We start from the raw sequence: 13,984 nt of genomic DNA on the forward strand, positions 1-13,984 counted from the left end.
GTTGCCCTCACCCGCATCTCTTCTATTTTGTACATGTTTGCCCTCAGCCATCCTCCTGCCACTCCACCAGGGATAGGGTTCCTCTTGTCTACACCTACCACCCCAGTAGCCACTGCATCCAGCATTCCACCTCCTCCCCCAACTTCCCTATTTCCTCAGGGATCACTTCCTGTATGACTCCCTTGTCCATTCATCCCTCCCCACTGATCTCTCTCCTGGTACTTATTCTTGCAAGCGGAACAAGTATTACACCTGTCCTTGCACCTCCTCCCTCACTACCATCCATGGTCCCAAACAGTCCTTCCAGGTGAGGTGACACTTCACCTGAGAGTCTGTTGGGGTCATGTACCGTGTCCAGTGCTTCCGGTGTAGCCTCCTATGTATCAGTGAGACAAGATGTAGATTGGGAGACCGCTTTGAGCACCAATCCACCAGAAAAAGTGGGATCTCCCAGTGGCCTCCCATTTCAATTCTGCATCCCATTCCTATTCCAACATGTTTGCCCATGGCCGCTTCTACTGCTGTAATGAGGCCACATTCAGACTGGAGGAGCAACACCTTGTATTCCGTCTGGGTAGCCTCCAACCTGATGGCATGAGCATTGATTTCTCGAACTTACAGTAATTTGGTGCCTCCCCTTCATTCCCATTCTCCTCTCTCCTCATCTCCCTACCTGCCCATTATCTCTGTCTGGAGCTCCTCCCCCTTCCCTTTCTTCCATGATCTTCTGTCCTCTCCTATCAGATTCCTCCTTCTCCAGCCCTTTATCCCTTTCACCTATCAGCTTCCCAGTTCTTTACTTCATCCCTCCCCCTCTCCCGGTTTCTCCTATCACCTACCACCTTGTAATTTTTCCTCCCTACTCACCCCCCGACCTTCTTGCTCTAACTACTCATCTATTTTCCCAGTCCAGATGAAGGGTCTCGACCCAAAACTTCGACTGTGCTCTTTTCCATAGACGCTGGCTGGCCTGCTGAGTTCCCCCAGCATTTTGCGCGAGCTGTCTGAAATGCCTTACTGCTATTTCTCACCAACTATCGGTGACAAATCACTGCTTTTTGAACACAAACGCAGGCACCTGACACTGATTAAAAAGCGCGGTGTAGTGTTTAACAGCCTCACCAGTGCACACGACTGACCTTAGTTAGAAACAGTCTCCTGCCCCAGTTAAGCAGCTTGGTGTCCCAAATAAATGAAGGGAATGGAATCCCGGCTGTTTTCTTTGATTAGTCTTTGTTCTTTAAGAGTTGTCCCAAACAAACAGTTGCCCTGATTAACCAATAGCCAAATTAACTAGAAACCACTGTATTGCTACATTGGAATTTTAGGAACCCAATCCATATGCTAAATTTGGAATTTTGGGAAGTTGGTCTGTAAGCTAACTGTAGAATCCTGTGCAATTTGATTGGGTTAGTCACTGTGAAACAAGTAGCCCTGATGTTACACCTTGTCAAACTGTGAAGTTTATTGTCGTATGCACACATATATCAAAAAAAAGTTTACTCGCTGCAGCGTCGCAAGTGCATAGCATCAGATGCACAACTTCGCTAGAAAAGCATAAATGATATGAAAACACACACAGAACAACAGAAGTGTATTCTATAGAGCAAACCTTCTCTGTCTGCTCCAGATTCCTCCCACATTCCAAAGATGTACCGTAGTGATTAGGGTGGTGCCAGTTCGTTCAAGAACCAAATGGTTGAATTTTATTTTTAGTTTTACTGGGATACAGTGTGGAGTAGGCCCTTCTGGCCCTTTCAGCCACGCAGCACGGTAGTGCAGTGGTTAGCACAGCAACTTACTGTACTGGCAAACCAGGTTCAATTCCCGCCATTGTCTGTAAGGAGTTTGTATGTTCTCTCCGTGACCGCGTGGGCTTCCGGGTGTCCTGGTTTCCTCCCGTAGGCCAAAGACGTACCGGTTAATTGGTCATTGTAATTTTTCCCATGATTAGCCTAGGGTTAAATCAGGAGGCTGCTGGGCAGTATTTTAGAAAGGATATACTGACATTGGAGAGGGTTCAGAGAAGATTCACAAGAATGATTCCAGGAATGAAAGGGTTACTGTATGAGGAACCTCTGGCAGCTCTTGGACTGTATTCCCTGGAGTTCATGAGAATGAGGGGGGATCTCATGGAAACATTCCGAATGTTAAAAGGCCTGAACAGATTAGATATGGCAAACAACAGGAATTCTGCAGTTGCTGGAAATTCAAGCAACACACATCAAAGTTGCTGGTGAACGCAGCAGGCCAGGCAGCATCTCTAGGAAGAGGTGCAGTCGACGTTTCAGGCCGAGACCCTTCGTCAGGACTAACTGAAGGAAGAGTGAGTAAGGGATTTGAAAGTTGGAGGGGGAGGGGGAGATCCAAAATGATAGGAGAAGACAGGAGGGGGAGGGATGGAGCCAAGAGCTGGACAGGTGATAGGCAAAAGGGATACGAGAGGATCATGGGACAGGAGGTCCGGGAAGAAAGACAAGGGGGGGGGGGACCCAGAGGGTGGGCGAGAGGTATATTCAGAGGGACAGAGGGAGAAAAAGGAGAGTGAGAGAAAGAATGTGTGCATAAAAATAAGTAACAGATGGGGTACGAGGGGGAGGTGGGGCCTTAGCGGAAGTTAGAGAAGTCGATGTTCATGCCATCAGGTTGGAGGCTACCCAGACGGAATATAAGGTGTTGTTCCTCCAACCTGAGTGTGGCTTCATCTTTACAGTAGAGGAGGCCGTGGATAGACATGTCAGAATGGGAATGGGATGTGGAATTAAAATGTGTGGCCACTGGGAGATCCTGCTTTCTCTGGTGGACAGAGCGTAGATGTTCAGCAAAGCGGTCTCCCAGTCTGTGTCAGGTCTCGCCAATATATAAAAGGCCACATCGGGAGCACCGGATGCAGTATATCACCCCAGTCGACTCACAGGTGAAGTGTTGCCTCACCTGGAAGGACTGTTTGGTGCCCTGAATGGTGGTAAGGGAGGAAATGTAAGGGCATGTGTAGCACTTGTTCTGCTTACACGGATAAGTGCCAGGAGGGAGATCAGTGGGGAGGGATGGGGGGGACGAATGGACAAGGGAGTTGTGTAGGGAGCGATCCCTGTGGAATGCAGAGAGAGAGGGGGAGGGAAAGATGTGCTTAGTGGTGGGATCCCCCTCGTATCCCATCTGTTACTCATTTTTATGCACACATTCTTTCTCACACTCTCCTTTTTCTCCCTCTGTCCCTCTGAATATACCTCTTGCCCATCCTCTGGGTCCCCCCCCCCCCCCCACCTTGTCTTTCTTCCCGGACCTCCTGTCCCATGATCCTCTCATATCCCTTTTGCCTATCACCTGTCCAGCTCTTGGCTCCATCCCTCCCCCTCCTGTCTTTTCCTATCATTTTGGATCTCCCCCTCCCCCTCCCCCTCCAACTTTCAAATCCCTTACTCACCCTTCCTTCAGTTAGTCCTGATGAAGGGTCTCGGCCTGAAACGTCGACTGCACCTCTTCCTGCAGATGCTGCCTGGCCTGCTGCGTTCACCAGCAACTTTGATGTGTGTTGCTTAGATATGGCAAAGTTATTTCCCATGGTAGGGGATTCTGAGACGAGAACACAACTTCAGGATTGAAGGGTGTCCATTTAGAACTGAGATGCGGAAAAATTACTTCAGTCAGAGGGTGGTAAATCTGTGGAAATTGTTGCCATGAGCAGCTGTGGAGGCCAACTCGTTGGGTGCATTTAAGGTAGAGATAGATAAGTTCTTGATTAGCCAGGGCATCAAAGGGTATGGGGAGAAGGCAGGGGAGTGGGGATGACTGGAAGAACTGGATCAGGCCATGATTGAATGGTGGAGCAGACTCGATGGGCCGAATGACCTACTGCTCCTATGTCTTATGGCTGAAAGGGCCTATCTTTCAAAGGGCTGTATCTCAGTAAATAGATCGGCTTCTAATTTGACCCAACTCTAATCCCAGGACATTTTACAATGACCAATTAATTATAAACCAGAACGTCTTTGTACTGTGGGAGAAAACCGAAATGCCTGGAGAAAATCCATGCATTCTATGGGGAGGATTTACAGACTCCTTAATATCACATGGGAATTGAACTCCACACTCTGATGTCCTGAAGTGTAATAGTGTCATGTATCTGGCGCCCAAGGAAGGAACTGTTCTTGAACCTGGTGGTATAGGACTTCATACCTCTGTACCTCCTGCCCAGTGGTGGCTGCAAGCTGATAGCGTGGCCTGGGTGGAGGGGATCTTTGGATATTATCTTGTAACTATTTTCATGGGCAGGGATGTTCCAGTGATGCCTTGGGCTGAGTCCACCTCTCTGCAGCTTCTTGCATTACTGTGCCTGACTTTAACCCTGATGATGGAATTGCTGGTAGTCCCAAACTGCAGATTTATTTCTGGCTGACAGTCTTTCCTCATTAATCCGGGCTGGGCTTGTTTGCCCTGGAGTCAGAGGCTGAGGGCTGGGCACAGCAGAATTTAAAATTATAAGCAGGGTAGACAGTTTAAAACAAATCTCTTTCCCATGATAGGTGTGTCAGAAATGAGGACATACAGTTGCAAGGTTTGTGAACAATATAGTCTGATCTTCATTGAAGTCACAATAATAGACAAACACAATATGCTTAAGCTAATAACAAACAATTGTACTTTTCATGCCTTTATTGAGCACATTGTTTAATTGTTCACAGTCCAGGCTGGAAAACGTATGTGAACCCTTGTATTTAATAACTAGTGGAACCTCCTTTAGCCGCAATAACCTCTACCAAATGTTTCCTGTAACTGCTGGTCAGACTTGCAAAATGATGAGGAGGAGCTTTAGACAATTTCTGCATACAAAACTGTTTCAGTTCATCAATATTTCTGAGAGTCCTTGCATGAACAGCCCTCTTCAGGTCATACCAAAGCATCTCAGTTGGGTTAAGGTCTGGACTCTGACTTGGCTATTCCAAAAAAACAAATTTTCTTTTTAAACCATTCTGTTGTTGATTTACTCTTGTGTTTCGGATCACTGTCTTGTTGCATCATCCAACTTCTGTTAAGCTCCAGGTACCCTGGCGTTCTTCTGTAAAATGTCTTGATACAGTTTTTGAATTCATTGTTCCCTCAATGATTGCAAGCTATCCAGGCCCTGAGGCAGTAAAGCAGCCCCAGACCATGATGCTCCTCCCACCATGCTGCATAGTTGAGATGAGGATTTGGTGCTGGTGTGCAGTGCCCTTTTTCTCCAAACACAGCAATATGCATTTCAGCCAAAAAGTTCAACTTTTGTCTCATCTGTCCACAGGTAATTGCCTCAGAAGCATTGTGGAACATCCACGTGGTCTTTTGCAAACTTGAGATGTGCAGTAATTTTTTTTTTGGAGAGCAATAGTTTCCTCTGCTGTCCTTCCATGAGCACCATTCTTATTCAATGTTTTTCTTATAGTGGACACATGAACAGAGACTTTAGTAAGTTCTAGAGATTGCTGCAGGTCTTTTCTGTTCCTGTTGGGTTCTTTTTCACTTTCTTCAAGATTGCACGTTGTGCTCTTGGTATGATATTTGCAGGACGCCCACGCCTAGGGAGAGTGGCAGCAGTACTGAGTTTCCTCCATTTGTAGACAGTTTCTCGCTGTGGACTGATGAACACTCAGGTCTTTAGAAATGTTTTTGTAACCTTTCCCAGCTTCATTCTTATCTACAATTCTTCCAAGGTTCTCTGAAAATTGTTTTGATCAAGGCATAGTGCACAAAAACAGATCTTTCTTGACAAGAGCAGGCTCTGTCAGTAACCAGACTTTGTGTCTTTTTTATAGGGCAGGGTACCTCTCAATTCACACACCTCCAATCTCATCTTATTGACTGGAACACCTGAATGCAAACTGGCTTTTGTAGAAAACGTTACCCCCCGAGGTTCACATTTTTTTTTTTTGAACCTAGATTCTTGTTGTTTCAAAAGATACACTTAATATCAGAGGAATGTATACAATATACATTCTGAAATGCTTTTTCTTTGCAACCATCCACGAAAACAGGAGTGCCCCCAAAGAATGAAGTTAAAGTTAAAGTCTGTCCCGAGCCTTGTGGCCCATCAGGCTGGTGCTTATGCCGGTTTCCATAGCGTGAAGCAACTGAGAGTATGAGACTCCCCCCTGGATAAGACGCCAGTCCATCGCAAGGTTAACCCCCAGCATTTGCCGGTACCCATTTTCAGCTGGGTGGAGTGGAGCAGTGTGTGGTTAAATGCCTTGCTCAAAGACACAACACGCTGCCTTGGCTGAGACTCGAACCCACGACCTTCAGATCGTGAGCCCAATGCCCTAACCACTTGGCTACGGACCACCAGCTCTCCCCTCCCATGTGTAAGCAGCAGCAAGCAACAATCCCCCTCCCCCCCCCAACCAGCAAAAAAAAGCATTGGCACCCACCACTGAGCACTCAAGCGTGCAGCAAGGCAACAGCAAAGACACAGACTTGAAGTTACCCCAGAGACTTAGTGTTTCACCTGGTATTCGAGAAACCACAGGCTCTCTCTCTCTCCCTAATAAGGGAGAAATAAGTGCCTCCGTTTTCACAGCAAATGGGGAGACATAACAAACAACGCGCTGGTTTACAATGTTAAAAGTCCGCCACGTCACTTTTTTTGAGCTCTGTGCCCAAAGATTATGAGTCCCTGGGCACAGCCACAGATATTCTGACTCCCCCGACGACACACTGGTCTCTTGCCAGGACACTGACCCTTGATCCACCTGTCTCTAGAGCCCAAAGATCCCAGGCTTCCAAAGCCGAGCTGGACTGTTAGGCTGAGCCCTTGGGGTGCCGAACAACGGCCAGTTATGAAACCCTGAGAGGCTCACTTTACACCGCACGCTGTTGGAGCAGTGCTGCCAGGATCATCAAGGACGCGACCCACCCAGCCAACACATTTTTCGTCCCTCCTCCCTCCGGGAGAAGGCTCAGGAGCTTGAAGACTCGTACGGCCAGATTTGGGAACAGCTTCTTTCCAACTGCGATAAGATTGCTGAACGGATCCTGACCCGGATCTGGGCCGTACCCTCCGAATATCCAGACCCGCCTCTCGGTTTCTTTTGCACTACCATTTTTCTATTTTCTATTTATGATTTATAATTTTTAATATTTACTATTGATTTGTACTCCAAGGAGCACGAAGCGCAGAATCAAATATCACTGTGATGATTGTGTGCTCCAGTATCAATTGTTTGGCGACAATAAAGTGAAGTAACGGTCCCATTCCCACAAAGAACCGAAGTGTGTAGCTCCAGGTCAGAATCTTCAAAAGAACCCTGAAAAGGAAAAATAGAGATATGAAAGATGGAAGTAGAGCTGTTTCCAAAGATGCGAGCTGAGGAGTCGCTACTTAGCACCATCAACACACCGCTCCACCTCCAGCCGTGCTCAGTGATATACTCAGTATTGACGAGAAGAAGTAACAATTGTTTGTGTGTTATTAGTTTAGGCAGATTGTGTTTGCCTATTATTGTGGCTTGGATGAAGATCAGACATTTAATGAGTAATGAATGCACAAAACCAGGCAATTGCAAAGGGCTCACAAACTTTTTTTTTCTCTTGCAACTATAGGTGGAAGCTGAGATAGGACCTTTAGGGAGATTTTGGGGGGAAAGTTTTGGAAAGTATTTGGATTATTGATATGCTTTGAATGTGGGGGGGGGAGGGGGATGTGAGGGATAAGTTTTTTACTTGGAGAGCTGGATGCCTGGAATGTGCTGCCCGGTGTGATGCGAGAGGCAAATACATTAGAGGCATTTGAGAGACATTTAGATGGGCACGTGGATATGTGGAAGATGGAGGGATATGGACTTTTTGTAGGTAGAAGGGATTAGGTTTGGGGATTTTTGATTTACTATTTAGCGACAACATTGTGGGCTGTAAGGCCTGCTGTTCTGCTGTACTGTTCTGTGGAGTGATGGAGGCATATACAGCAGTGGTCCCCATCCTGGGGTTCACATACCCCTCCAGTAATGGCAAGGCTGAATGGCACAATAAAGGTTGGGAATCCCTGACGTGCAGCATTGAAGAAGCAGCTGGGCAAGTGCTTGAATTGCAAAGACATAAATGGCTATGAATCCAATGCGGGTAAATGGGATTAGTGGTGATGGGGACATTGGGTGGCATGGATGCAGTGGGCCGAAGGGCCTGTTTCTGAGAGTTTTCTGGGTGATCCAGGGCCAGCTTGAATTGGGGATACCATTTTGAGGTTATGGCTAGGAAGGCAGTTGTTACTTTGCACAGTGCATTCTCTATGCACAGGGCTTTACATAAAATGCAAATGAAAAAATCTAACTCCTGTCTGCTGGAGTGCAGACCATAAGACATGAACCGAATTACACCGTATGACTCATCGAGTCTGCTCCGCCATTCCATCATGGCTGATTTATTATCCCTCTCAATCCCTATCCTCCTGCCTTCTCTCTGCAAACTTTGAGGCCCTGACTAATCAAGAACCTGCCAACCTCCACTTTAAATATACCCAATGGCAAGGATTCCACAGCTATCTGTGGCAATGAATCAACAGGTTCATAATCTGGCTGAAGAAATTCCTCCTCATCTCTGTTCTAAATGGATGGCTCTCTATTCTGAAGCTCCCCCACCCAAAGGAAACTTCCTCTCCACATCCACTTTATCTAGGCCTTTAAATATTCAGTAGTTATCTATGAGATATCCCCCCTCCCCATTCTTCTAAACTCCAGTGAGTACAGGCCCAGACCCATCAAACACTCCTTGCACATTAATCCTTCAATTCTCAGGAACGTTCTCGTGAATCTGCTATGAACCCTCTCCAACGTCAGTACATACTTCCTTAGGTAAGGGCCCAAAAGTGCTCACAATTCTCTGATGGCAGTCTGACCGATGCCTTATAAAGCCTCAGCATGACGTCCTTGCTTTTTTTAAAAAAATATTCTAGTCCAAGTTTGGATGACTTTTCTACATGTCAGTGGCAATTAAGACCATCTTCTGAAGCTATTGTCACTAGCAGCAGTGGTGATCTTCCACCAGCCAGTCTGCAGTCACTGTTGGAGTCACTCCCTGGGATTAACATTAGCAATGCCATGTGGAAGGTAGGCAGTGAGTAAACTGGCAAGGGATAACGTAGTGGTTAGCACAATGCTTTACAGTATAGGTGACCCGGGTTCAATTCCCACCGTTGCCTGTAAGGAGTTTGTATGTTCTCTCCGTGACTATGGGTTTCCTCTGGGTGCTCCGGTTTCCAAAGACGTGCTGGTTGGTAGGTTTGGTCCTTGTAAATTGTCGCGCGATTAGGCTCAGATTAAATCGGCAGATTGCTGGGTGGCGTGGCTTGACGCGCTAGAATGGCCTACTCTGCACTGTAGCTTAATAAATACTTAGCCGGCCAATTTATTAGTCAGCTGTATCACATTCCAGTGCTGTCAAGTCAACAAGCAAAATGAACGGAACTATAAAGAAGGTACAAATCCCTGTATTATGTTAAACATTCCCGCACATCTGTAAAGCGAAAGGAGCTGACCTATGGCCCTTGTTTATCAAAGTTGCCACGGTACATTTTTAACATTTCCCAGATTGTGCCTTGCTGCTGCGTGGGTGGGACCCACTAGGTAAATGATTTATTGTTTACCGTGCAGTCGAAGTACTCCCTCAGGAATCTGCTGAGTCTTTTCTGCTGAGCAGTTCTGTACGCGTGCCAGTCTAGCGATGGAATGCGTCCACATCCCACTCAACGGGGATTGCAATGACTGAATTTGGATGGTATTTCACAAAAAAATTCTTAACTCTTTGAAGTGTGGCAATGGCCATCATGTGAAAGTGTAATCTGGGGATGATGTGATGATTTAAGGGCACTTCTCTGAGACCTTTTTCAAAGCAAACCCATTATTTCTCATGAACTGTGGCAATCTGTAAACTGACCCGTGTGTCCACTCCGCAGGATGTTCAGAGATAGAACATTGAACCGTACAGGCTCTTCGGCCCCACAGTGTTGAGCTCCCCTCTAGTTCTACTCCGATATCAATTTAATCCTTCCCTCCCACATAGTCCTACATTATTATCCATCTATTTACCTATCTATTTATTGAGATACAATGTGGAATAGGCCCTTGTGGGCCTTCAAGCTAGGCTGCCCAGCAACCTCTGATTTAACCCTAGCCTGGTCACGGGACAATTAACCTACTAACTGGTATGTTTTTGTACTGTGGGAGGAAAGCCACAAAGTCACGGGGAGAACGTACAAACTCCTTGCAGGCAGTGGCGGGGATTTTGTTTTCTGAGATACAGCATGGAATGGGCCCTTCTGGCCCTTTGAGCCATGCTGCTTAGCAATTGCTGATTCAACCTTAATCTAATAACGGGACAATTTACAATGACCAATTAACCTATCAACCAGTATGTTTTTTGACTATGGGAGGAAACTGGAGCCCCAGGAGGAAACCCACGCAGTCACGGGGAGAATGTTCTTACAGATGGCGACGGGAATTGGATCCGAGTCTCCTGTACTGTAAAGTGTTGTGCTAATGAGCCACCTTCACTGTGGCACAGCAAATGTAACGGGAGGATGCAAACAGTGTATCGTCAGCAAGCATAGTGTTATCGCACAGCATAACCTTTCTCATAATGTAATATTGATTTCGATCCATTTGTATGTTGCATAAACAAAGATCTCATCGTGATGTCTAAACGTCTCTAATGTATCTGTCTTTACCAGCACCACTGGCAGTATATTCCAGAAACTTGCCACTGTTTTTTTTTAAAAAAAAAAACCACCTCTGACATTCTGTCCCCCACCCCCCCCATACATCTCTGCAATCACCTTAAAAATGTCTTTTCATATTAGTCTCTGGTATCCTGGGGGGAGAAAGGTTCTGGTTGTTCACTCTGTCTGTACCTCTCCATCTTAATACACCTCTATCAAGTTGACTGTCACACCTTTGTTCCAAGGAGAACATTTTTAGTTTTCTCTAAGGTTTCCATATCCTTTCTATAATGAGGTGACTACAACTGAATACAATTCTCCAAGTGTGGTCCAACCAAGGTTTTGTAGAGCTGCAACGTACCTTGTGGCTCTTGAACTCAATCCTCCAGCTAATGAAGAACAACACACCATATACCTTCCTAACAAATCTATCAAACTGACCAGCAACTTTGAGGGACCTATGGATGTGGACCTCAAGGTCCCTCTGTTCTTCCACACAGCTGAGAGTCCTGCCATTAATTGTAGTTATGGTATGATTCTGCCTGCAATTTTCATCTTTGTTCACTAAGTGCTAATGGGCTCTGCTTAATTGATCACCACATCCCTTTATAACCCTGACCGTTCTCCACCCCATCCATCCTCTATGACCTATTCTTCATTCTTTCACACCCTGATTTCCATTGGTCTACCATGGCACAGACTGGATGGGCTGAAAGGCCTGCTTGTGTTGTATGTTCTCTGACATTGGCAGATGTTTATCTTTGAATAAAGAGCTTTGTCACATGGTCAAGAGTAAAGGAGTTCTGAGGACATCAGTTCCTCCCAGATCACAGATCATTGTAACTTAAGTAAGAACATTATGGAAGGAGCACTGCACAAGATTGGGAGAAGCTTTAGAAAGTTGTCAACTCTGCCAACTCCATGGGCACCAGCCTCCCCAGCATGGAGGACACTTTGAAAAGGCAATGTCTCAAAAAGGTGGCATTTATCCTTAAGGACCCTCACCACACAGGACATGCCCTCTTCTTATTGCTACCATCAAGGAAAGAGGTACAGGAGCCTGAAGGCACACACTCAATGATTCAGGTACAACTTCTTCCCTTCTGCCATCAGATTTCTGCATGGACAATGAACCCTTGGGCACTACCTCAGTATTTCTCTCTTGCACAGCTTACTCAATTTAATTTTCTTTTTTTCTATATACTTATTGCACTTGTTTTTTTATTATTTGTATTGCAATGTACTGCTGCTGCAAAATAACAATATATGCCAGTGATACTAAACCCAATTCTGAATTGGTTTATTATTGTCCCGTGTACCAAGGTGCAGTGAAAAAGGTTGTCCTGCGTACTGTTCATACCGATCAGATCACTACGCAGTCTATTGAGGTAGAACAAGGTAAAACAATAATAGAGTGCAGAATAAAGTGTAACAGCTACAGAGAAAGTGCATTGTAGGTAGACAATATGGTGCAAGTTCGTAACGAGGTGGATTGTGAGGTCAAGAGTCCATCTTGTCATACTAGGGAACTAATAGTCTTATTGAAGTTGAATAGAAGCTGTCCTTGAACCTGGTTGTACATGCTTTCAGACCTTTGTGTTTTCTGCCCAATGGGGGGTGGAGTGTTGGGGAAGAGGGTATCTGGGGTGGGTGAGGCTGCTTTTACCAAGGCAGTGAGAAGTGTAGACAGGGTCTAGAGAACAGAGGCTGACTTCTGTAATGTGTTTAGCTCTGTCCATAACATTGCAGTCACAGGCAGAGCAATTGCCATACCAAGCCGCGATGCATCCAGATAGGATGCCTTCTGTGGGGCATCGATGGGTTAATTGGACGTTGGAAGTTGCCCCTTAATGTTGAAGTAGAAAGTGTTAGAATCTGGGAAGAGTTGTGGGGAGACTGAAATGGGTGCTTGGTGGCTAGTACGAGTTCAGGCCTATTCTATGCTGTATGGCCAGCTGACTTCCTGACTTCACAAACGTTTAAAGACTAACTTTATCTGCCCCAAGTACAGTGAAATACATCCTTTTTGCATCAGTGACCAACGCAGTCTGGGGATGTGATGGGGGCAGCCTGCCAGTGTCGCCACACTTTTGGGGCCCCCCTAGCATTCCCACAACTCTGTAACCCTAACCCGTGTGTCTTTGGAACGTGCGAGGAAGCCAGAACACTCGGAGGAAGCCTACGTAGTCATGGGGAGAACGTATAAGCGCTTCACAGATGGTGGCGAGAAATGAACTGGCATTCTAATGGTGTTACACCAACAGCGACGCTATTGTGCCATTGTTATAGGAGGAAATTACGGCAGTGTAGCAGTTCGTGCGTGGCTGTTACAGCCCGGGGTGTCCATCACCATCTGTAAGGAGCCTCTGTACATCCTCCCTGCGGAATGCTGGCTTTTTCTGGCTGCTCCGGTTTCCTCCTGTAGTCCAAAGATGTGTCAGGTATGTTTGATGGGACCATTTATGGTGACCATTGATCAGGTGAGGGTTATGGGGGTTGTTGGGGAGTGCCGAGAGGGCCTGTTCCACACTATCAATAAACTAGACAAACGTGCAGTCACAGAGAGAAAGTACAAACCCTTGCAGACTGTGGCAGGAATTGAACCCCACTCCATCTGGTACTGTAATAGTGTGAGCCCCAGTCACTGGGACTGTAAAGCATTACAAAACCACTACACTACCATGCTGCTCCCTTTGTGGGCAACCACTGCACGAGTCAGTGGGTACACCTTGCTGATGCGCCTCGTACCTCAGCGGACAACTGCAAAATAACTCTGCAAGCTCATTACTTCAAAATGCTCGCCTGACGGAACACTAAAGCACATAATTATGTCAGCTGTATGAATATGACAGCTCGCTGAGTCAAAGAGATCTGTGCAATATAACCCGAAGGGATTTAGTCCACAGATGCTCCATCTGTTCCTTTGTCATCAGTGTTTGGATGAATGCTCTGTGAAGTCGCAGAAAAACTGTCATGAAGATGAGGAAGCAACAAGCGGCTGATATCCTTTAAATTACTGTTGCGTTGGTAGTCAGGAAAGCAAATGCAATGTTAGTATTCATTTTGAGAGGATGAGTACGTAAAAGCAAGGATGTAATGCTGAGTCTTTGTAATGCATTTGTCAGATTGCATTTGCAGTATTGCCCACCCCATCTAAAAAGAGGTGCTGACATTGGAGCAGATCAGAGGAAATTCATGAGATTGATCTTGGGAATGAAAGAGTTAATATATGGGGAGTTTTTGGTGGCTTTGGGCCTGTTCTCACTGGAATTTAGTAGAATGAGAGGGGAATATCATTAAAAG

The 13,984-nt window shown here is 46.0% G+C and overlaps 1 protein-coding gene across 1 annotated transcript in view; it reads left to right on the forward strand.

Moving 5' to 3' along the window:
• LOC140212191 (bifunctional heparan sulfate N-deacetylase/N-sulfotransferase 2-like) overlaps positions 1 to 13,984 on the forward strand; it is a 566,492-nt gene that overhangs the window by 401,060 nt on the left and 151,448 nt on the right. The window lies entirely within an intron of this gene.

Source organism: Mobula birostris, chromosome 18, assembly GCF_030028105.1.
Source record: "Mobula birostris isolate sMobBir1 chromosome 18, sMobBir1.hap1, whole genome shotgun sequence".
Taxonomy (NCBI): Eukaryota; Metazoa; Chordata; class Chondrichthyes; order Myliobatiformes; family Myliobatidae; genus Mobula; species Mobula birostris.